This window comes from Ranitomeya variabilis, chromosome 5 (genome assembly GCF_051348905.1).
Source record: "Ranitomeya variabilis isolate aRanVar5 chromosome 5, aRanVar5.hap1, whole genome shotgun sequence".
Classification (NCBI taxonomy): Eukaryota; Metazoa; Chordata; class Amphibia; order Anura; family Dendrobatidae; genus Ranitomeya; species Ranitomeya variabilis.
Window position 1 is genome coordinate 32200116 of NC_135236.1, and position 24269 is coordinate 32224384.

At 47.9% G+C, this 24269-nt stretch overlaps 1 protein-coding gene across 7 annotated transcripts in view; it reads left to right on the forward strand.

Moving 5' to 3' along the window:
• KDM6B (lysine demethylase 6B) overlaps nt 1-24269 on the forward strand; it is a 110320-nt gene that overhangs the window by 47098 nt on the left and 38953 nt on the right. For 2 of the 7 annotated variants that reach the window (XM_077261645.1, XM_077261650.1), the window contains exon 1: nt 11219-11485. The exons of the other annotated variants lie outside the window; for them this stretch is intronic. The gene's annotated coding sequence lies outside the window, so the exon portion shown is untranslated. Of the gene's footprint in view, nt 1-11218; nt 11486-24269 lie in introns of those variants that run through there. 7 annotated transcript variants of the gene reach the window in all.

The window sequence follows — 24269 nt, forward strand, 5'->3', positions numbered from 1 at the left end:
ACAACATTTACAGAGGGGGAAAAAAAGATAAAGTTCCAGCCTAGTCATTTGTGTTTTTGTAAAATATTTTTGGTTTGTTTTGGTCAGTACTTCGCTTATTTGATTTTTGGTTTCATGAGCCCACGTTTAAGTTAAAAGTTTTTTTTCTGTTTCTTTATTATAGTGTTTTCTCGTCTTTAATTTGATAGCTTATGGCCCCAATTCATAAAGAAGGTTTTTGTTTTGTTTTTATCAAAATTATGGAAGTCAAACTGCTTTAAATGTTGCTGAAATTTTTTTCACAAGCTTTTCCGTTTTACTCCAGTCTTGGTTTGCTCTGCAAACGCTTCAAAAAGTGGTCATAGCTTGGATAGAGTTCCAGCACACCTGAAGAACACAACCTATGCCACGAGTAAGTTATGGCAGAAGGGTACGCCAGCTCCCGATTGATGTACATATCTAGCCGTGATGCTTGGAGGATAAAAGATGCGCAAAATTCATTAATTCAAACTCCTCCCAATGAAATTGGTGTGTGTGTGTGTGTGTATATAAATATTATACGTGATGCACCAATTCTGCCTCCTTAATGAATTATATCATTTTAATGAAGTTACAAAACAATGAAGGTTTGCATTTTAGGTTGAAGGCAGCTGCTACAAAGGCAAATAAAATAATGGGATGTATTAAAAGAGGCATAGATGCTCATGAGGAGAACATAATTTTACCTCTATACAAGTCACTAGTTCGACCACACTTAGAATACTGTGCACAGTTCTGGTCTCCGGTGTATAAGAAAGACATAGCTGAACTAGAGCGGGTGCAGAGAAGAGCGACCAAGGTTATTAGAGGACTGGTGGGTCTGCAATACCAAGATAGGTTATTACACTTGGGGCTATTTAGTTTGGAAAAACGAAGACTAAGGGGTGATCTTATTTTAATGTATAAATATATGAGGGGACAGTACAAAGACCTTTCTGATGATCTTTTTAATCATAGATCTGAGACAGGGACAAGGGGGCATCCTCTACGTCTGGAGGAAAGAAGGTTTAAGCATAATAACAGACGCGGATTCTTTACTGTAAGAGCAGTGAGACTATGGAACTCTCTGCCGTATGATGTTGTAATGAGTGATTCATTAATTAAATTTAAGAGGGGACTGGATACCTTTCTGGAAAAGTATAATATTACAGGGTATATACACTAGATTCCTTGATAAGGCGTTGATCCAGGGAACTAGTCTGATTGCCGTATGTGGAGTCGGGAAGGAATTTTTTTCCCCATGGTGGAGTTACTCCTTGCCACATGGGTTTTTTTTGCCTTCCTCTGGATCAACATGTTAGGGCATGTTAGGTTAGGCTATTGGTTGAACTAGATGGACTTAAAGTCTTCCTTCAACCTCAATAACTATGAAGCAGCTCCTACTTCTGGTGTCCTCCAATAGGTGTTACGAGTGTTGTTTTTTTTTTTTGTTCTCTTCAGCTCCTTTATTACCCATCTTTCTGATGTTTTGGCTTCATACCTTAATCGTTAAACCTGAAGCCCTTTTCAAGGCCTTATTCATTGCTGAGCAATAATAACCTGCAATGTTTCTAGGTTGAGACCGGTCCAAGTCGTTGATGATACCAGTATCCGTCTTCATTATGTCTTTGGGCTTCTCGGTGGCCTGTCTGCAGTTTCTATAAAGTTCTCAAACTATCTTGTCAATTGCCATTCTTTTCCATCCAACCTCCTGAGCAGAACGATCTCTTCTCTAATGAGCCAGATCTTTAACATTTCCAGAGTAAGACGAAGCTTCTTTGCTTTATGAAAAAAAGTTTACGTTTGACTTTATTTGGTCAACCATCTGCTTGAATGATTTAGTTTTTCTCCATGGTCATCTCAAGCTTTAACATCAAAATTCAAAGGCGTCACTAACTTTATTTTTGAAGCTCCTTTTGTTACCCAGTTTATTGATGTTGAGTTTTATGGCTTTACTAAACATGAGCCTTTCTTAAGGCTATATTTATTGAGAAAATGTATGTGGGGTTCAAGTCTTGAAATGGCTTTGACTCCTTTTGACCATATCTTTGGCGTTCCTTAAAAGTCTCCTTTGAGTATGCGTCTCTGGTTTCTATCTTATTTGCTCTGGTCCTTTCCCGTCAAGTCTCCCAGAGCACAACTATCTTCTCTTATGAAACAGATTTTCAGTTAATATTTCCAAAGTAAGATAAAGCTTTGCAGCAGAAAACAATTGCCATAATTTGCTTAGCCGTCTGTTCGATTTTTAGTTTCTTTCCATAGTTTTTGCAAAAGGTTTCACGAACACCAAAATTCGAAGGCGCCAACACTTCTGCTTCCTTATCACAGTCTTTTGATTTTCGGTTTTATAGACTCGTCAATAAATATGAAACCCCTATTAGTTGCAAAGAATGCATGCATTCGAGCATCGCTGTATATGCAAAACAATAACTTGCCGTGTTTCTAGATTCAAACTTTTCAATGCAGCCTTTGTGCGCCCCAGCAAACTAAATATGTTAACAAGCTTCTTTTTGCCGATTTGACGTCAATGCAGCTTAGCCTTAGAAATATAAAATCAATCTATTGTTTGAGGTTGACTGATGTATAGCGAGAAGGGACTCACTGGGGTGATAATTTGATGTGTCCATCGGTTCAAGAAGCTATTATTTCTGCTGCATGAAGCCTCTTCGCGACCCGGGAGGGACATTGCAATGATCGATCTTCTCAATAAAAGGTAACCAAAGGGCTCCTAGAAATGCACGCTATAATTTTCTTAATAGGGTTAACAAAGCTCTTAAACTGTAGCAATGCAATAGCTCAGAGCTCTTGCTAAATATGTTGTACCATCTAAATCAAGACATCAAAAGCCTTCACCCAGGTGTCAACAGTGAGCTGCAATTTTACTTTTTAAAGAGGTTCCATATTGATACGAATAGTGACAGGAGAGAGGTGTGTGTCATACGCGCAAACTAAAAGTAATATATTTGGTCTCGGATAAAAAAAAAAAAAAAAAAAACTGTCCCGGAGGAATGGGGGGTTAGTTGGACGTGGAAGGGTATTGTTTGTATAGAATAGATTTGTCAGGTCTACTCTGTAGAGCAAAACAATTTGGAACATGTTCATGAGAAGTGAAGGCATTTATGTACGCCGCTGATGATTAGCCATGTCTTTATGGTGTATCCTCGTCATAGACTACAGACAAGTCTAATCTATTGGGGATAACGTTTACCTCTATCTACTATATAATTGTCTAAGGGTCACTTCCGTCCTTCTGTTTGTCCTTCTGTCTGTCATGGTTATTCATTCGCTGATTGGTCTCGCCAGCTGCCTGTCATGGCTGCCGCGACCAATCAGCGACGGCCACAGACCGATTAGTCCCTCCCTACTCCCCTGCAGTCAGTGCCCGCTCCATACTCCCCGCAGTCACCGCTCACACAGGGTTAATGCCAGCGGTAACGAACCGCGTTATGCCGCGGGTAACTCACTCTGTTACCGCCGCTATTAACCCTGTGTGACCAAGTATTTACTATTGACGCTGCCTATGCAGCGTCAATAGTAAAAGGATCTAATATTAAAAATAATTAAAAAAAAAAAAAAAATCATTATATACTCACCTTTCCCGCTCCTCGCGACCCTCCGGTAACCGCTCCGTGCAAGCGGCAGGTTCCGGTAGCAAGGATCGTATGGGAGAAGGACCTGCCATGACGTCACGGTCATGTGACCGCGACGTCATCACAGGCCCTGCGCGAGAAGGACCTGCCATGACGTCATAATCATGTGACTGCGACGTCATCACACCCTGGGACCGGAAGCTGCCGCCTGTACCGCGCACAGGCGACAGAACTACAAGTATGGTGAGTATGTTAGAACTACAAGGGGCCCTCGGATCGGAAGGTGAGTATGTTTATTTTTTTTTATTTTTTAACCTGTGACATATGTGGCTGGGCAATATACTACGTGGCTCTGTGCTGTATACTACGTGGCTGGGCAATATACTACGTGGCTGGCCAATATACTACGTAGCTGGCCAATATACTACGTGGCTGGGCAATATACTACGTGGCTCTGTGCTGTATACTACGTCGCTGTGCAATATACTACGTGGCTCTGTACTGTATACTACGTCACTGGGCAATATACTACGTGGGCTGGGCAATATACTACGTGGGCATACATATTCTAGAATGCCCGATGCATTAGAATCGGGCCACCATCTAGTATTTTATAAGTCTCAGTAAAAAACTACTTTTCAAGTACATTGAAACAAATGTTACCCATAACAAGTATCAAATTTGGGGTCCAACCAGTGACTGTTAACATGACCCTTCGCCCCTTTCATAAGAGATTGTTTCTACTCTTGTCGATCGTATTACCTTTTCACCTGATAGCCCCCTTTATCACCTGTCCACACAGGATAGGTTATAACGTACTGACTTTGGGGGCCGACCACTGGGACCCACAATTGGCAGAAAGGGGGACTTTTATTCCCATTATATTGGAATGGCAGTACGCATGCTTAACAGCCACTCCATTCATTCCCTATAGGGTTGCACTTGGCTTTTTTCTGGCAGCTGAATAGGGAATGAGTGAAGAAATATAAGCCAGCTCACCCGTATGCATAAACCAAACCTCGGAAGCACGGACCCGCTGTGTCCAGGCGTGTAAAGTCCAAAAAAGAAGAGAATGTATAATCTTTGGCAATATTTTTGTTTTGTTGTATATTATGTATATTGTTCAAATGGATTACCGTGTTATGAACTTTTTATATCTGTTTATCTTACGCCCACTTTTTCAAATTAGTTATGTTAATCATTTACCCCACCGGTGTGTTTTCCGGTTTAGGGCTATTTAAGTGGGACACATGGGTCTTTTGGAATGTCATTAAGGGAGCTAAGTCTCCAGAAACGCGATGAGATTCTTACCCATATGGTTCGTGCTGAAGTCTGTATCCTCTATGCTTAAAGTTTGTGAATAAAGAAAACTCTTTTTTACGGATTCGGTGAAGCTGGACATTCTCTTCTTTATAGGGAATGAGTGCAGCGGTGGTTGGCCTGCTGCCCTGTTTTCACTACAACTCCTTTTTATATAATTTGTTTACCTCTTAAAAGAAATGTCACTTCATGTAATATATGTATATATACATGAAGCCTGAACAAGGAGAAGTAGAGGGGGATAACTACTTCACGTGATCTAGGCTTTATGCTTCTCTTAAAACATCCTAGAACTGTGTTTGCCTTTTTGCTGCTGCATCACACTGTTGACTCATGTGCAGTCTGTGATCTATTAGTATGCCCAAGTCTTTTTCACACGTGCTGTTGCTTAGTTCTACTCCCATCCTAGATCGCTATTTCTGCATTAGGCTTGTTATGTAGTGCTAAGGCTGCCGTCACACTAGCAGTATTTGGTCAGTATTTTACATCAGTATTTGTAAGCCAAAACCAGGAGTGGAACAAATAGAGGAAAAGTATAACAGAAACATATGCACCACTTTTGCATTTATCACCCACTCCTGGTTTTGGCTTATAAATACTGATGTAAAATACTGACCAAATACTGCTAGTGTGACGGCAGCCTAATAGTACTGCCCCAGTATTCATATTCGCTGGATTGTGGCATTGAATTGCGAGGGTGCATGGGTGTTTGGTTAAATTGGCCCCTTTTTCCATAGGAGACCACTGTGGGCAGGTAGTTACTTCCCCTACCCATACCACTGTACCTGTATCAATATCTTTTAAAATGTGTTATTGAATAAAGTTTACATATTTATGGGACCTTTTTGACTGCGGCTCTGTTTGCTTTTTGGTATAGACTGTTTGCAGTTGGCCCATTATTGGTCTTTATCTGCATGAACGCTGTGTTAAATGGGCTTTAGCTTTAAACTAGACTATCCTAGAGATGTAATTTTCGTTTTTGTTGTCCAGATGTAGAGTCTTGCAGTTCTCCCTATTAAATACCATTGTATTAGTCGTTGCCCATTGTTCAAGCTTATCTAGATCCTTCTGAATCCTTTCTCTGTCTTCTCTAGTGTTGGCTATCATTCCTAGCTTTGCATCGTCTGCAAATTGATCAGTTTACCTTTAGTTCCCTTATCGAGATCATTTATAAAAATGTTGAACAACACTGGGGCCTGGACAGAGCCTTGTGGTACCCCACTTGAAACACTCTTCCAATTGGACGTGCAACCATTTATTACCCCTCTGAGTATGATCACTGGGCCAGTTATGAATCCACTTAAAGGGAACCTGTCACCCCCCCCCCAGTCGTTTCAAACTAAAAGAGCCACTTTGTGCAGCAGTAATGCTGCATTCTGACAAGGTGGCTCTTTTAGTTCTGGGTGCTGTAACTAGAGAAATAATCAGTTTTATAATTTGTCCTAAATACCTGGTCTTCAGTCAAGTAGGCCCCCTGCTTCAGACAGCACACAGCTGTCACTCACATCTTCTTGGTGCCGGGTGCCGCCTCCTCCGCACCTCTGTTTTCAAAATAGCCGGCACCTGCGCTCTTTTCCCCTGCCTGGTGCAGGCGCAGTGAGCGCTGTCCGTCTTTCCTCATATGCAGTCCAGCTGACTGCGCCTGCGCGGCCGCCCTGCTTGTGATTCCCAGTCCAAGAGTGACTTATGATTTATTCACATTGCGGGGCTGAGATTCACAGGCAGGGTGGCTGCGCAGGCGCAGTCAGCTGGGCTGCATATGAGGAAAGACGGGCAGCGCTCACTGCGCCTGCACCAGGCAGGAGAAAAGAGCGCAGGCACCGGCTATTTTGAAAACAGCGGCGAGGAGGCGGCGCCCGGCGCCGAGAAGATGTGAGTGACAGCTGTGTGCTGTCTGAAGCAGGGGGGAAACGCCGGCCTACTTGACTGAAGACCAGGTATTTCGGACAAATTATAAAACTGATTATTTCTCTAGTTACAGCACCCAGAACTAAAAGAGCCACCTTGTCAGAATGCAGCATTACTGCTGCACAAGGCTCTTTTAGTTTGAAACGACTGGGGGAGGGGTGACAGGTTCCCTTTAACCAAAGCCATGTCAATCCCATACGTGGTCATTTTATCAGTAAGGATAGTATGAGATACTTTATCAAATGCTTTCCTGAAGTCAAGATATACTATATCTACTGCATTTCCCTGATCCACTCAGTCAGTGATTCCATCATTCAAAGAAATTAGATTAGTCTGGCATGACTTGTTCACTACAAACCCATGCTGGCTCTGGTTAATTACTGTATTTTTATTTAGTTCATGTAAAAGGGTCTTTATATGGTCATCAATCAACTTGTTAGAGCCGATCATTGCTCATTACTCAAATAGATCAATGGCTGCACTCAAAATATACTGTGCTAAGGCAAGGAAATGTGCAATATGTGAAATGTGAATAGCATAATGGCTAGGGAAATTTATGAAAAAACACATGAGATTCTTAGCACAAGATTTGGCCAAAAGTTGTGAGCCCATCCACCAAACGTCAAGGTAATCTCAGATCGGATGGGTAACTGAGCTGACTGCCTAGTGTGAACACTTACCTATGGCTAATAACATGGTAAAGCCTGATTCTTGTGCTAAGAATCTCATGTGTTTTTTCATAAATTTCACAAGCCATTATGCTATTCACATTTCACATATTGCACATTTCCTTGCCTTAGCACAGTATATTTTGAGTGCAGCCATTGATCTATTTGCTATATGACTTTTTTGGTTATGCACCAGTTCAGATTAGATTGCTGTACGGTCAGTTTTCTTATATTTATTGCTCATTACTGGCAGAAATCTGCCAGTCTAAACACACATCAACTCTGGACAAGTGATGTATATACAGTATTACTTCTATTTTGGTGTAAATTACACCCATATATAGACTGTTGGGTTGCACCTACAAGTGAATCTATAAAATGACACCATCATTAAATGTGTCTTCTCATTTTCACTTTTTGGTAATGAAACTAGACCACATTTTGTGGTGGAGATGATGAAATGCACATAAGTTAAGAAATAAAAGAGTAAGTATGAATCAGTAGAAGTCTGAACTTGGAGGTAAGATGGTTTGGTTAAGCTGTAAAACTGCGCCTTCAAGGAAAGCTGTCATGTAAATATGTTCATGTCCTCAAGCACTGGAGGAAAATACGATTTTACTGGTAATCTCTAAAAATAATTCCTAGAAGTATGTTTATGACCGTGAGTTTCAAAGGCCTAGTTAAAGGGAAGCTGTCATCAGAAAATGACCTATTGTTTTTGCATTACATGTTTTTTTTTTTAAACCACTGATTTTCAGCATCAGAAGACATCACTTTCATCAACATAAAGGGAAAGATTAATTTTGACCTGTTTTGCTTTAGACCCCCGAAAAGTATGTACAGTAGTACGTAGCATGGGGGTCCAATAGAATTCACCATTCTGTGTTCAGTCATGGCCAACATTAGTCTCTGTCATCTCCGCAACCCTTGGAGAACATAAAGTTTTCATGCCGAAGGCTGCAGTGAAACTGAGAGCATTGCAAGGTGGAAAAACATCTGCCCTGCACATGAGGAATGAAAAAACACTAGCATTGCCCGACCTAAGACAACTCCTGATGATGAATTTCGTTCAGAGCGAGTGGACTTGAGGTTCAGGAAAGGTACAGATGTCAGGAATATAGTCTGTGTAGTCTTCATCTGCTCACTGGATGCTTTGTGTCTGATAAACCACAGCTGCCCGTAGATTTAGAATATTTCTGGGACAGCCCCCAGAGGCGGAATGTGTTGACAACAAGCTAATCGTCTACGGCCAGTTGTCTGTGTTTGATGACTGCTCTTTAATGCCCTCGAAGGGTACATTTCATATGAGGAGTGTTTTTGATTTTTTTTTTTTTGGGTGAAGTCACGCAACATCAAGCTGCATAGCAAAATATGTTACACCAAAGTTGTGTGACTAGTTTAGTCGTCGACTCGTGGTTTAGGATTTGCAGTACTATAAGGCCTCTTTCACACATCCGTTGTTTAGAATCAGTCACAATCCATCATTTTTTAGAGCGATTTTACTGAAAGGAAAAATGGGTTCCGGGCATGCTTGGTTGCAAAAAACGGAATTCGTCACTGGAATCAGTCTTCTGACGGACAGCGACGGATCCTGCGCCCATAGGCTTCCATTATAGCCAAAGACGGACGCCGCAGGATCCGTCGCTCTGCGTCTTTTCGACAAACACAAAAAGTTAGTATGTACGTTGTCTCTTTCCGACGGACGACTTTACGACGGATCCGTCATTTGACGAATGAAGCGGAAGGCCATCTGTCACAATCCATCGCTAATACAAGTCTATGGGGAAAAAAAAACGCTGCTGGATCCTTTTTTTTCTAAGGCCTCTTTCACACTAGCGTAGTGCACTGCACTTAGAAAATTGAATCTTTGTAGCGAGCTGCACACCACTCGTCAGACGCTCCTGACTCATTAAGAGGTGTACGCGGCTTCATAAGTCTCGCTCTTTGTGAATCCTTGTTGAAAAACCGTGTGAACAGATCACAAAATACTTGCGAAATTCATTGTGGATTCTTCCAAAGGGGAAAAGCCGTAGCAAATCCACATTGTTTCTTCATCGCGTCCACTTTGTCATTGCTGTATTGCGGCAGCTTTACCTTCCCATGTCCTGACACACCGTATCTGGACGCAACACTACCATGTAGCGACTGACGCAAAATTCCACCATGGAGAACGGCGTGGGTGAACATGTCCTCCATTCTCTGGCTCCTGGTGGTCGTCCCTTTGTGTATCCGTGTGTACGGAGTGTATACGCTTAGTGCGAGAGCGTGCGCCAGCTGTCCCGATAATTCCAGCAAATCTCCGCTTATTCCTTGTAGAACAACATTTACTATACGCGCAGAGCGGTTGTATGGCCCCCTCCGTCCTCACATCTGTACTCCCCAGCCTCCTCCTCGCACACCTCAGTCTCCCCCTTCCCTCACACCTCTGGCTGCTCAGGAGGGGAGGTCAGGGCTGGGGAGGGAGGGAGGTGCGGTATGAGGGGTGAGGTGAGGACACATTCCAGATGTTATGTAATAAGCAGGAGAGAGGGGACTGGGCCGGGAGCCAGAACCTGTACAGGGCTGTGCGCGGGCCCCAGTATATGCCTGGATGTAGACTGGGGGATCTACCGCCTGACAGAGGGCGAGCACAGCCCCTGCCTGCTGCTGCCCCCTGCCTGCTGCTGCCCCCTACCCTGCCTGCTGCTGCCCCCTACCCTGCCTGCTGCTGCCCCCTACCTGCTCTCCCCTGCCCTGCTGGCGCCCCCTACCTGCTGCTGCCCCTCCATTGTCCCTGCCTGCTCTGCAGTAATCATGTCTGTGTTGATCCTGAAGGTGTGGCCTCCCACGGGTTACACCCTCCAAACACGGGTGTGTTACACATCAGACAGGTTGTCACATGGCTACAGAACAGCTTCACAGGACTGGGTCACTGTGTCACCCTGCAAGAGAATATGGCTGCTACCCGTATCACCCTGCAGGGGGAGGAGTCTCACGGCTCCTTCAGTCTATATCACCCTGCAGGGGGAGGAGACTCGTTCCTTCAGTCTGTATCACCCTGCAGGGGGAGGAGACTCGTTCCTTCAGTCTGTATCACCCTGCAGGGGGAGGAGACTCGTTCCTTCAGTCTGTGTCACCCTGCAGGGGGAGGAGACTCGTAGTTCCTTCAGTCTGTGTCACCCTGCAGGGGGAGGAGACTCGTAGTTCCTTCAGTCTGTATCACTCTGCAGGGGGAGGAGTCTCACGGCTCCTTCAGTCTATATCACCCTGCATGGGGAGGAGACTCGTTCCTTCAGTCTGTATCACCCTGCAGGGGGAGGAGACTCGTGGCTCCCTCAGTCTGTATCACCCTGCAGGGGGAGGAGACTCACGGCTCCTTCAGTCTGTATCACCCTGCAGGGGGAGGAGACTCGTGGCTCCCTCAGTCTGTATCACCCTGCAGGGGGAGGAGACTCACGGCTCCTTCAGTCTGTATCACCCTGCAGGGGGAGGAGACTCGCGGCTCCCTCAGTGTGTATCACCCTGCAGGGGGAGGAGACTCGTGTCTCCTTCAGTCTGTATCACCCTGTGTAGCCTCGCAGCTCCCTCTGGTGACCCGGCTGAGGGCGGGGCTGGTGTCCCTGGAGCCGGGCAGGAAGTCCAGGCACAGGATGTCAGGGAGGACAGGCTGGAGGGGGCTGTGATAGGAGAGGAGGGATGGGGCGGTGAGAGCGAGGCTGGTGTTCCGGAGGGGGAGGAGGAGTGGAGACACAGGCTGGGGGAGGGGAGCTTTCTTTGTTTGAATACAGACTGGAAAAAAGAGAGAGAGAAAGAGACAGAGTGAAAGAAGAGAGAGAGGGGCAGATAGACAGCCGGGCACGGGCACTGTACCCCGGTATAGGCTCTCAGCTCCACTGTACGGTACCGGTGACCGCAGCCGCTCCGGGAGGGGACGTCACTCTCCGCCGGACTTTGGGGGATTATTGTGCCGTGTCTGGACGGAAGGAGAGATGAGGGGTGATCACTAGAAAAGGACACATGAAGGTAAGAGGCTGAGCCCCAGCTGTGGGCATGTGCGGGGCGCAGAGACCGGCGCCGGCTGCAACTTCACACACAGCCGGGATTTAAATGCCGGGGTTTAAAGGGACCAGCAGTGTGCAGAGCGCCGCCGCCGTTCAGCCGCTGTGTCTGCCCCACACACAGGGTTAATGTGGCGATCTGGTGGGGAGCCGGGCTGGAGTCCGTTGTGCGGGGGGTTAAGCTGTTTTTAATGCTGGATGCCTGTAACTCTGGAGGACTGAAAGGGTTAATGTCTTGTAGTAGTGATCACAGCGCCCGGCGTGCGGGGTACACATACTGATCGGCTGCACACAGGGCAGTGCGAGCAGCAGAGCGGCACGGGGAGGGGGAAGTGCAGTGCGGGGGGGCAGGAGGACATGCAGTGATTGTACTGCAGGAGGGCATGCAGTGTAGAGGGACCTGCGGTGCAGTGTCCAGGGGCAGAGGGGCATGCAGTGTCTGGGTGCCGTGTAGATGACATGCAGTGCCAGGGTGCAGTGTAATGGCATGCAGTGTTTGGGTGCAGTGTAGATGACATGCAGTGCTTGGGTGCAGTGTAGATGACGTGCAGTGCTTGGGTGCAGTGTAGATGACATGCAGTGCCAGGGTGCAGTGTAATGGCATGCAGTGCCTGGGTGCCGTGCAGATGACATGCAGTGCTTGGGTGCAGTGTAGATGACATGCAGTGCTTGGGTGCAGTGTAGATGACGTGCAGTGCTTGGGTGCAGTGTAGATGACGTGCAGTGCTTGGGTGCAGTGTAGATGACGTGCAGTGCCTGGGTGCCATGTAGATGACGTGCAGTGCCTGGGTACAGTGCCTATTACATGAGTACGGGGTTGCATGTATCATCTCTTGCAGCATGCAGTGACCTGGGGCAGGGTGATCTTCATTGGCTTGGTGCAATCTGCAGGGATAGGATGACATGCATGCAATGTGGGGAGGGGACATTGTAGAGGATCAGGAGCATGCAGGGCTTTAGATGCACTGTACAGTGACTGATACTTGCAGTGCCTTGGTGCAGTGTAAGGGGGGGGCGGCAAAGTATAATCACTAGTTGCATTGTCAGGGACTGGATAGGTGTAAGGGGCAAGGTGACTTAACAAGAAATCACACTGACCACTGCACCCAACTAAGGTGGACAGGCTGACCTGCTGTGACCACCGTGTCCGAGGGTCTGCGGTCAGTGAGTGGTGGGGTACAGGGTGTATGAAGATTGGGGGAGAGTAGTGATTGCAGAGCAGATTGCCATGGCCAGGGCACACAGGGGCACGGTGTGTGACTGTGCAGCCATTGCCATATGGGCAGCCTGTGTGCTTCCAGCTGAGGTATAGGAGTGCAGTGATTGTAGTACCAGGAGTCACTGATAACAGGAGGCATTTATTAGTGTCACTGCCCTGTGGATCACTCACCTGTGGATGGCACGCCTCTGTATAAGGGCCAGTGCTGTGCAGGGGTTAATATGCTGTCTGACAGGTCCAGTGACTTTTGCACTGTGCAGTTGCTTCTGGTGACTCTTTAAAGAGCCGGGTGCCAACGTCTACCAATATTGTCTTCGGTCGGTGGCGAGCGTGTATGTGTATGGTATGTTTTACGTGAACACTTAATGTGTGTATGATATATACAGAGAGAATAGGAGTCAATTAGAGCTGTTGCAGTGTATATCCCAGCTCTGGCTCTGTGCTAGGTCTTTGAAGGGTTAATAGTCCTTGGCACAGGACTAGTGCTTGCCAGTGGGGTTAGAGCACCAATATCCAGTGGGACAGGTGTGATGGGCAATGTTAATAAGCCTTGTGACATGTGGAGATTGTGCTACTGTGAAGGGTTAATGTGCATCTTCACAGGTGTGGGAGCGCTGTTGTACTATGAAGGGTTAATATGCAGTGTAAAGGGTAGTCAATGGCTGTGACACTATGCAGTGTTACTATTACAGTCTGGTAAATTGGTCCTTACACACAATGTAGCAGACAAAGATTACTGTGTCCTAAAGGGTTAATGATCTGCTTGGCAGGTAACATCACACAGAGGGTTAATAGACTTTTACAGAAGGGGTTGATTTGCAGTTTGTTACCAAATGGGGACTATAAAGGGCTGACTGGTGCATGGAGTGTTTGGTGTAGGGTTAATGCAGGGTCATGGTATTTGCGGGCACCATGAAGGGTTAACATGCATAGTGCAGGTAGTACAGAGTATTTCTGAAGTGTGACAGGTGCACGGAGTATGATAGAGGGGTAACATTCGGGATGAGCGGGTTCTGGCGCGTTGCGGGGTGTTGTGAAGGGTTAATGTGCGGGGTGAGCTGTATGGGTGCGGGTTATTTCTGGGGATGGGTGGCAGTTTGTATGTAAAGTGGAAGGAGCGCTGCGGTATTAAAGGATTAAAGCGTTAATCAGATTGAGGTATTTTTCCTACTAACGTCCAATTGTCTCTTGGAGAAACCTGTGATTCCGGGTCACTTTATTTCTTTCCTCAGGTTTGGAGCGTTTTTACAGGGTCGATGACCCGTTTCTCGTCCGTAATTTTAGAATCGAAAGGGTTAAAATATTTAGTAGGAGGCAGGGCAAAAATACAATGCAATAATTAGTAAAACTCCAGCAGCCATTGGTGGAGCTGTTTGGGATGACTATTTCCGGTTACAGGGTCACCTAATCGGCGTGCGTTACTGGTCTCCATGCCAAATAAAGTTATTGAAAATCAGTCTTTAATGGGTTATAATGAGACATGGAGAAAACCGTCTGGCCGGTCGGCGGCTCATTCTTTGCCAACTGTCCGCTGCGCCGTGGTATATGGAAGCTCAATTGGGCTCTGAAACCTGGACAATAGGCGTAAAACTGTGGCATTTGGGCCGATAACTGAGCGGAATCTTCCCGGCTGGCTCGCCACATTTGTCACCAGTTGTAGAGGTCACGAATTTCACTATCGGACTTCTACCTATATACCCTTCTGGAAATTGGGGTTCGCTCCTGATTTGCCGGTTACTTGACTATTTTCCATATTTTCGCCTGAATTCTTGTTGTTCATCCTCTCATTCCGAAGTCCCAACACCTGCTCCTTCCCACTTCCTGCATTCTCCTTTTCCTCCTGACCTTCACCTTCCTCTGCCCCTTACTTTCCAGGCTTCTCAGTGTTTCTTATATTGGCCAGAGATAAAGGGAAAACGTCTCCAGACTCACAGATATCGATTCATGCGACACTCCTCCAGAGCACATCTAGGCTGTATTCGGCTAATGGAGCCCTCCGTCCTCCTCATTGGGTTTCCCATGATATGCACGCTCCGCTTCCTGTGCTCCTTGTTTTCCGGCCTCCTGTCAGCTTCATTCTGTTGCTCTTTTTGGCATCTTGATCTATATTCTCTCTTCTTTGGGTTCTCCATTTGTTCTTTCTTATGCCACTTTTCCTCTTATTCATTAGCTCTTCTCGCTTCCTTTGCCTTTGTTGGTTCTGTTGCCCGTCTGGTCTTCTTACCATCTTCATTGTCACTCTTCTGGCTTACTCCACACTCAGTAACCTAATTTTGCTGCCTATCCTAGCCTCCTGTTTTCTTCATACTGTTGCTGTTGTTTCCCCTACATTCCTTTTCGTTCTGTCGCTCCTCATTCTTCCCTCATCTGACTTTTTCTACACTCTTTAGTGGCCTCCATTGGATGTTTTCCTATCTCTGTAGCTCTTGTTGCCTCCACTCTTCTGGCCTCTTCTTTCATCTTTCTTTTGCTCTTCTCGTTCTGTGGCTCTTGTGTTCTTGTTGCATTTTTTCGCTCTTCTGGCCTCCTCCTGACTTTTCCCCTTCTTCTTTAGGGCCTATTCCGCACTCTTTTCTGTTTGTCCCGTTTCTCATTCTGTTACTTTACATCCTCCTCCTGTGCTCCATTTTAATTCTATTGTTTTTCTTGTCTATTCTGCACTTTTTAACTTTTTCTTTTCCCCCCTCCTGTCCTTCTGGTTTCCTCTGCTCTTGTATTTCTTGTCTCTTGGCCTCCTCTTCACACTTCATTCTGTTAATTTTAAGCTATTTCCCTATTGAGTTTATGGATCTTTTCTTGCTGCCTCCATTGCTTGTCTTCTTGTTTCCTGCCCTTTCTGGCTATAAATATTATCTAGCTTTGTGTTTCCTTCCTGTCTTTCATCCCTTACTCTTTCTACTTTTCCCTGTTGGCCTTCTGCACATCTAGCTTCCTTCCATATACTTTCTGTTCTTTCCCAGTTCCCACACTCTTCCTCTCTTGGCTTCCTTTGGGCCCTTCTTCCTGTGGAGCTTCACGTGCTTCTTTTCCTGTTTGTCTGTGTTTTTTTTTAACTTCCAAATCCAGTTTTATTTTCTTCTGCTTGTTTACAATTGTATACAGGGGGTAATACAGTATATCTGGAGCCTAATGCCTGTATACTGGGAGGGTGTAGTGTTTATAGGAGCCTAATGCCTGTATACGGGGGTGATGTAGTGTATAGGAGCCTAATGCCTGTATATGGGGAGGGTGTAGTGTATATAGGAGCCTAATGCCTATATACGGGGAGGATGTAGTATATAGGAGCCTAATGCCTGTATACGGGGAGGGTGTAGTGTATATAGGAGCCTAATGCCTGTATATGGGGAGGATGTAGTGTATAGGAGCCTAATGCCTGTATACGGGGAGGATGTACGGTATATAGGAGCCTAATGCCTGTATACGGGGAGGGTGTAGTATATAGGAGCCTAATGCCTGTATACGGGGAGGATGTAGTGTATAGGAGCCTAATGCCTGTATACGGGGAGGGTGTAGTGTATATAGGAGCCTAATGCCTGTATATGGGGAGGATGTAGTGTATATAGGAGCCTAATGCCTGTATACGGGGAGGATGTACGGTATAGAGGAGCCTAATGCCTGTATACGGGGAGGATGTATGGTATAGAGGAGCCTAATGCCTGTATACGGGGACGGTGTGTATATAGGAGCCCAATGCCTGTATATAGGAGCCTAATGCCTGTATACGGGGAGGGTGTAGTGTATAGGAGCCTAATGCCTGTATACGGGGGTAATGTAGTGTATATAGGAGCCTAATGCCTGTATACGGGGATAATGTAGTGTATATAGGAGCCTAATGCCTGTATACGGGGGTAATGTAGTGTATATAGGAGCCTAATGCCTGTATACGGGGGTAATGTAGTGTATATAGGAGCCTAATGCCTGTATACGGGAGGGCGTAGTGTATATAGGAGCCTAATGCCTGTATACGGGGAGGGTGTAGTGTATATAGGGGTGGTGTAGTGTGTGTATATAGGAGCCTAATGCCTGTATACGGGGAGGGTGTAGTGTATAGGAGCCTAATGCCTGTATACGGGGAGGGTGTAGTATATAGGAGCCTAATGCCTGTATACGGGGAGGATGTAGTGTATAGGAGCCTAATGCCTGTATACGGGGAGGATGTAGTGTATAGGAGCCTAATGCCTGTATACGGGGAGGATGTAGTGTATAGGAGCCTAATGCCTGTATACGGGGAGGGTGTAGTATATAGGAGCCTAATGCCTGTATACAGGGAGGATGTACGGTATATAGGAGCCTAATGCCTGTATACGGGAGGGCGTAGTGTATATAGGAGCCTAATGCCTGTATACGGGGAGGGTGTAGTATATAGGAGCCTAATGCCTGTATACGGGGAGGATGTACGGTATAGAGGAGCCTAATGCCTGTATACGGGGAGGATGTACGGTATAGAGGAGCCTAATGCCTGTATACGGGGACGATGTAGTGTGTATATAGGAGCCCAATGCCTGTATATAGGAGCCTAATGCCTGTATACGGGGAGGGTGTAGTGTATAGGAGCCTAATGCCTGTATACGGGGGTAATGTAGTGTATATAGGAGCCTAATGCCTGTATACGGGGATAATGTAGTGTATATAGGAGCCTAATGCCTGTATACGGGGGTAATGTAGTGTATATAGGAGCCTAATGCCTGTATACGGGGGTAATGTAGTGTATATAGGAGCCTAATGCCTGTATACGGGAGGGCGTAGTGTATATAGGAGCCTAATGCCTGTATACGGGGAGGGTGTAGTGTATATAGGGGTGGTGTAGTGTGTGTATATAGGAGCCTAATGCCTGTATACGGGGAGGGTGTAGTGTATAGGAGCCTAATGCCTGTATACGGGGAGGATGTAGTGTATAGGAGCCTAATGCCTGTATACGGGGAGGATGTAGTGTATAGGAGCCTAATGCCTGTATACGGGGAGGATGTAGTGTATAGGAGCCTAATGCCTGTATACGGGGAGGGTGTAGTATATAGGAGCCTAATGCCTGTATACAGGGAGGATGTACGGTATATAGGAGCCTAATGCCTGTATACGGGAGGGCGTAGTGTATATAGGAGCCTAATGCCTGTATACGGGGAGGGTGTAGTATATAGGAGCCTAATGCCTGTATACGGGGAGGATGTACGGTATATAGGAGCCTAATGCCTGTATACGGGAGGGCGTAGTGTATATAGGAGCCTAATGCCTGTATACGGGGAGGGTGTAGTATATAGGAGCCTAATGCCTGTATACGGGGAGGATGTACGGTATAGAGGAGCCTAATGCCTGTATACGGGGAGGATGTACGGTATAGAGGAGCCTAATGCCTGTATACGGGGACGATGTAGTGTGTATATAGGAGCCCAATGCCTGTATATAGGAGCCTAATGCCTGTATACGGGGAGGGTGTAGTGTATAGGAGCCTAATGCCTGTATACGGGGGTAATGTAGTGTATATAGGAGCCTAATGCCTGTATACGGGGATAATGTAGTGTATATAGGAGCCTAATGCCTGTATACGGGGGTAATGTAGTGTATATAGGAGCCTAATGCCTGTATACGGGGGTAATGTAGTGTATATAGGAGCCTAATGCCTGTATACGGGAGGGCGTAGTGTATATAGGAGCCTAATGCCTGTATACGGGGAGGGTGTAGTGTATATAGGGGTGGTGTAGTGTGTGTATATAGGAGCCTAATGCCTGTATACGGGGAGGGTGTAGTGTATATAGGAGCCTAATGCCTGTATACGGGGGTAATGTAGTGTATATAGGAGCCTAATGCCTGTATACGGGGAGGATGTAGTGTATATAGGAGCCTAATGCCTGTATACGGGGAGGGTGTAGTGTATATAGGAGCCTAATGCCTGTATACGGGGAGGATGTACAGTATATAGGAGCCTAATGCCTGTATACGGGGAGGGTGTAGTGTATATAGGAGCCTAATGCCTGTATACGGGGAGGATGTAGTGTATATAGGAGCCTAATGCCTGTATACGGGGAGGATGTAGTGTATATAGGAGCCTAATGCCTGTATACGGGGAGGATGTACAGTATATAGGAGCCTAATGCCTGTATACGGGGAGGGTGTAGTGTATATAGGAGCCTAATGCCTGTATACGGGGAGGATGTACAGTATATAGGAGCCTAATGCCTGTATACGGGGAGGGTGTAGTGTATATAGGAGCCTAATGCCTGTATACGGGGAGGATGTACAGTATATAGGAGCCTAATGCCTGTATACGGGGAGGGTGTAGTGTGTATATAGGAGCCTAATGCCTGTATACGGGGAGGATGTAGTGTATATAGGAGCCTAATGCCTGTATACGGGGAGGATGTAGTGTATATAGGAGCCTAATGCCTGTATACGGGGAGGATGTACAGTATATAGGAGCCTAATGCCTGTATACGGGGAGGGTGTAGTATATAGGAGCCTAATGCCTGTATACGGGGAGGATGTAGTGTATATAGGAGCCTAATGCCTGTATACGGGGAGGGTGTAGTATATAGGAGCCTAATGCCTGTATACGGGGAGGGTGTAGTATATAGGAGCCTAATGCCTGTATACGGGGAGGGTGTAGTGTATATAGGAGCCTAATGCCTGTATACGGGGAGGGTGTAGTGTATATAGGAGCCTAATGCCTGTATACGGGGAGGGTGTAGTGTATATAGGAGCCTAATGCCTGTATACGGGGAGGGTGTAGTGTATATAGGAGCCTAATGCCTGTATACGGGGAGGGTGTAGTGTATATAGGAGCCTAATGCCTGTATACGGGGAGGGTGTAGTATATAGGAGCCTAATGCCTGTATACGGGGAGGGTGTAGGATGTACGGTATATAGGGGTGGTGTAGTGCTGGTGCACAGGTGTAATGGATCCTACACGCCTCCTCCTCCGCTCTGTACATTGTGGCGCTGACCTGCAGCCTCAGTAATACATGATCCATCAGTGATGTCATCATCCATTAGTTGCAGCCTGGCGGTGAATGAGGCGGCACAGAGGGGTTGTCGGATGGGGATAATCCATGGTCGGGGTGAGGACGGGCGGCTGGGGCGAGGCAGCAGATGGGGGAGTGTCGGTGTGGAGCAGTGTGTAATGGGAACATCTGCAGCTTCTGCCTACAGACCGCAGCGACTCTTTCTCCTCACTCCCTGAGTGGCTTTCTTTGTCTCCTCGCCCTTACCCGAGCTGACACGGAGCCCTCGCCTCCTCCCCCTCCGCTCCTCCTCCTCTCCCCTCCTCCTCTCCTATCAGCTGTTCATAAATCATTCATACATGCTGGCCACCATCCAGCCGCTGCCTCTGGCCCTTTAAATGGCACGCGGCTGTCACCATTGTATCTTGTGCAGATTTAACTCGCTGGTTTGTGTCTGGCGCAGGAGAACGGCGGATAATACCCGGAGCTGCGATGGGGTCTCACCGCCAGCAGGGTGATGGATAGGAGGGGCTGGGAGTCTCCTCCCCCTGCAGGGTGATACAGATAGGAGGGGCTGGGAGTCTCCTCCCCCTGCAGGGTGATACAGATAGGAGGGGCTATGAGTCTCCTCCCCCTGCAAGGTGATACAGATAGGAGGGGCTGGGAGTCTCCTCCCCCTGCAGGGTGATACAGATAGGAGGGGCTATGAGTCTCCTCCCCCTGCAAGGTGATACAGATAGGAGGGGCTGGGAGTCTCCTCCCCCTGCAGGGTGATACAGATAGGAGGGGCTATGAGTCTCCTCCCCCTGCAAGGTGATACAGATAGGAGGGGCTATGAGTCTCCTCCCCCTGCAAGGTGATACAGATAGGAGGGGCTGGGAGTCTCCTCCCCCTGCAGGGTGATACAGATAGGAGGAGCTATGAGCCCCCTTGCAGGGTGATGGGAGGAGCTATGAGCCCCACCTTGCAGGGTGATGGAAGGAGCTATGAGCCCCCTTGCAGGGTGATGGGAGGAGCTATTAGTTCCCCCCCTTGCAGGGTGATGGGAAGAGCTATGATTCCCCCCCTTGCAGGGTGATGGGAGGAGCTATGAGTTCCCCCCCCTTGCAGGGTGATGGGAGGAGCTATGAGCCCCCCCCCTCTCCGCCAGGTGATCCACCACCACGTTTGCCGTTATAACAGAACATGTCTGTTGTCCCTGGAGACGCGCTAATGATACACCTCCCCTCACAGCTGTCTTGTGCCCCTGGGATGGCGTTACATCATGGCGGTGGGCAGGTTGCGGGGTGTTGCATCACGGGTGTGTGGCGGTACAGCGGCCGGCGGATTAGTGTTGGTTACAGCTGTGTCTTTATTCTTCATGAATTGTAGTCGCTGTTGTTTTGCCTCAGGAGCAGACCTGGTGGGATTACACTCCGTCTACATCTAAAGTCCCCGATGGTGCCCTGGGCCGGCGTCCAGAAGAAGGCGCCTTTCCTGCCACTGGTCCTATTAGGAGAGGTTTGGGGTCTTATGATCGCCGGCTTCCCCGGGATCCAGCGCAGTTCTGCTCCGGTCCAGGAATTCTGAATTGCCGGATCACAATGGATTGAGTGACTCTCGGCTCAGCCACAAGCACCAGTGTGGTCCGGCGAATATCAGTGACACCAGTCAGAGAGCAGGAGTGGCGCAGAAAACCCAGAAAAATGGCAATTGGTATTTTAATTCTCCTCCACTGCGCGCACATTTACAAAGGTTGTGCCCTGAACATATTGGAGCGTTTCGTTAAATACCAACAAGTGTATTGACGACGGGTTTATAAAGAATTTCAGACTTGTCACGAAAAGTTACACAAAGTGTCAAAAAAAAGTCTATAATCTCCCCCCACCCAATAAAAATAGCCGTTCGTTCCGCCACAAGTCCTGGTCCCACCGCGGGCGCAGCACCAGGCCCGGCCTTCCTCGTGGCCTCTGTGCTCCAGTCGGGGTCCTGCTCTTATTTTCTATATTTATTTTGGGGTCTTTATTGCACAGCTACCTTCTGTGTACTGACATCTTCTATTTCCACACCAGAATCTGCTACGAAACCCGCGTGTGACTGGAGCTGTGGCCGACCGTTCACTCTTAATGTGACCACCACAGATGAGTGGTCTCCGGTGGTCCCACACCATCAGCCACATTCACACAGTGCCCTGGTTGGCGGGATGAGTGGGTATCGGGTATCTTGGCTTTCAGCCCCCCACCGATCGAGAAATTATCTCCTATATCGTGGATACAGTGATGAATTCCAAACTTGAGAATCCCCCACCTTATCCATATATTACTGGGGGTATCCGCACCCATCAGCTGTCTGTGCTGGCGGCGGACCACTGGATATGCCCCCTCTCCATATATTACTGGGGGTACCCGCACCCATCAGCTGTCTGTGCTGGCGGTGGACCACCGGATATGCCCCCCTCTCCATATATTACTGGGGGTATCCGCACCCATCAGCTGTCTGTGCTGGCGGCGGACCACCGGATATGCCCCCTCTCCATATATTACTGGGGGTACCCGCACCCATCAGCTGTCTGTGCTGGCGGCGGACCACCGGATATGCCCCCCTCTCCATATATTACTGGGGGTACCCGCACCCACCAGCTGTCTGTGCTGGCAGCGGACCACCGGATATGCCCCCCTCTCCATATATTACTGGGGGTACCCGCACCCACCAGCTGTCTGTGCTGGCAGCGGACCACCGGATATGCCCCCCTCTCCATATATTACTGAAGGTACCCGCACCCATCAGCTGTCTGTGCTGGCGGCGGACCACCGGATATGCCCCCCTCTCCATATATTACTGGGGGTACCCGCACCCACCAGCTGTCTGTGCTGGCGGCGGACCACCGGATATGCCCCCCTCTCCATATATTACTGAGGGTACCCGCACCCACCAGCTGTCTGTGCTGGCAGCGGACCACCGGATATGCCCCCTCTCCATATATTACTGGGGGTACCCGCACCCATCAGCTGTCTGTGCTGGCAGCCGACCACCGGATATGCCCCCCCTCTCCATATATTACTGGGGGTACCCGCACCCTCCAGTCTGTGCTGGCGGCGGACCACCGGATATGCCCCCCTCTCCATATATTACTGGGGGTACCCGCACCCACCAGCTGTCTGTGCTGGCAGCCGACCACCGGATATGCCCCCCTCTCCATATATTACTGGGGGTACCCGCACCCTCCAGTCTGTGCTGGCAGTGGACCACCGGATATGCCCCCCTCTCCATATATTACTGGGGGTACCCACACCCTCCAGTCTGTGCTGGCAGTGGACCACCGGATATGCCCCCCTCTCCATATATTACTGGGGGTACCCGCACCCAACAGCTGTCTGTGCTGGCAGCGGACCACCGGATATGCCCCCTCTCCATATATTACTGGGGGTACCCGCACCCATCAGCTGTCTGTGCTGGCAGCGGACCACCGGATATGCCCCCTCTCCATATATTACTGGGGGTACCCGCACCCTCCAGTCTGTGCTGGCGGTGGACCACCGGATATACCCCCTCTCCATATATTACTGGGGGTACCCGCACCCTCCAGTCTGTGCTGGCAGTGGACCACCGGATATGCCCCCTCTCCATATATTACTGGGGGTACCCGCACCCACCAGCTGTCTGTGCTGGCAGCGGACCACCGGATATGCCCCCTCTGCATATATTACTGGGGGTACCCGCACCCACCAGCTGTCTGTGCTGGCAGCGGACCACCTTAGGCTACTTTGACACTTGCGTTTTTAGCAATCCGTTGCAATGCGTCGTTTTGGGCAAAAAACGGATCCTGCAAATGTGCCCGCAGGATGCGTTTTTTGCCCATAGACTTGTATTAGCGACGGATCGCCACATGTCGCGTCCGTCGTGCAACGGATGCATCGTGTTTTGGCGGACGGTCGTCACGAAAAAACGTTCAAGAGAAAGTTTTTTCGTCCGTCGCGTCCGCCATTTTCTACCGCGCATGTGCGGCCGAAACTCCGCCCCCTCCTCCCCGGACTTCAGAATGGGCAGCGGATGCGTTGAAAACCGGACATTTCTGCAAGAAAACCGCATGTGTTTTTTTGTGTTTTTTTTTTTTCCGGAGCTTTCCCAATGCATTATATAGCAGGAAAAACACTAAAAAAAAAAAAAAAGCAAAATCAATGAACATGCTGCGTTTTTTACCATGATGCGTTTTTTTCACGGAAAAAAACGCATCATGTGCACATAAAATTGCAGAATGCATTCTAAATAATAGGATGCATATGTATGCGTTTTTTTATGCGTTTTTATAGCGAAAAAAACCGCAACGTGTGCACAGCCTCAGTCATACAGGCTCATACAACCTAAAATCACAACATGGCGGAAGCATTATTACCTCAGAAATTTTGATGGCGGTTTTCTAATGAGCGCAGTACAGATGGCGGCTGTGATAAAATATGGCTCCCGTGGTGCAGGGCTGCTGTGACGACTCCTCTGTAATGGAGGCTGACCAAATGTGAGGTAAATGACAAAAAAACACAACTCAAAGGAGAAGGGGCGGAGCTTGGCCACCACAGCGAATCAGATCGCAGGCTTTATCTTCCTGCCAGGCTTGGCAACAG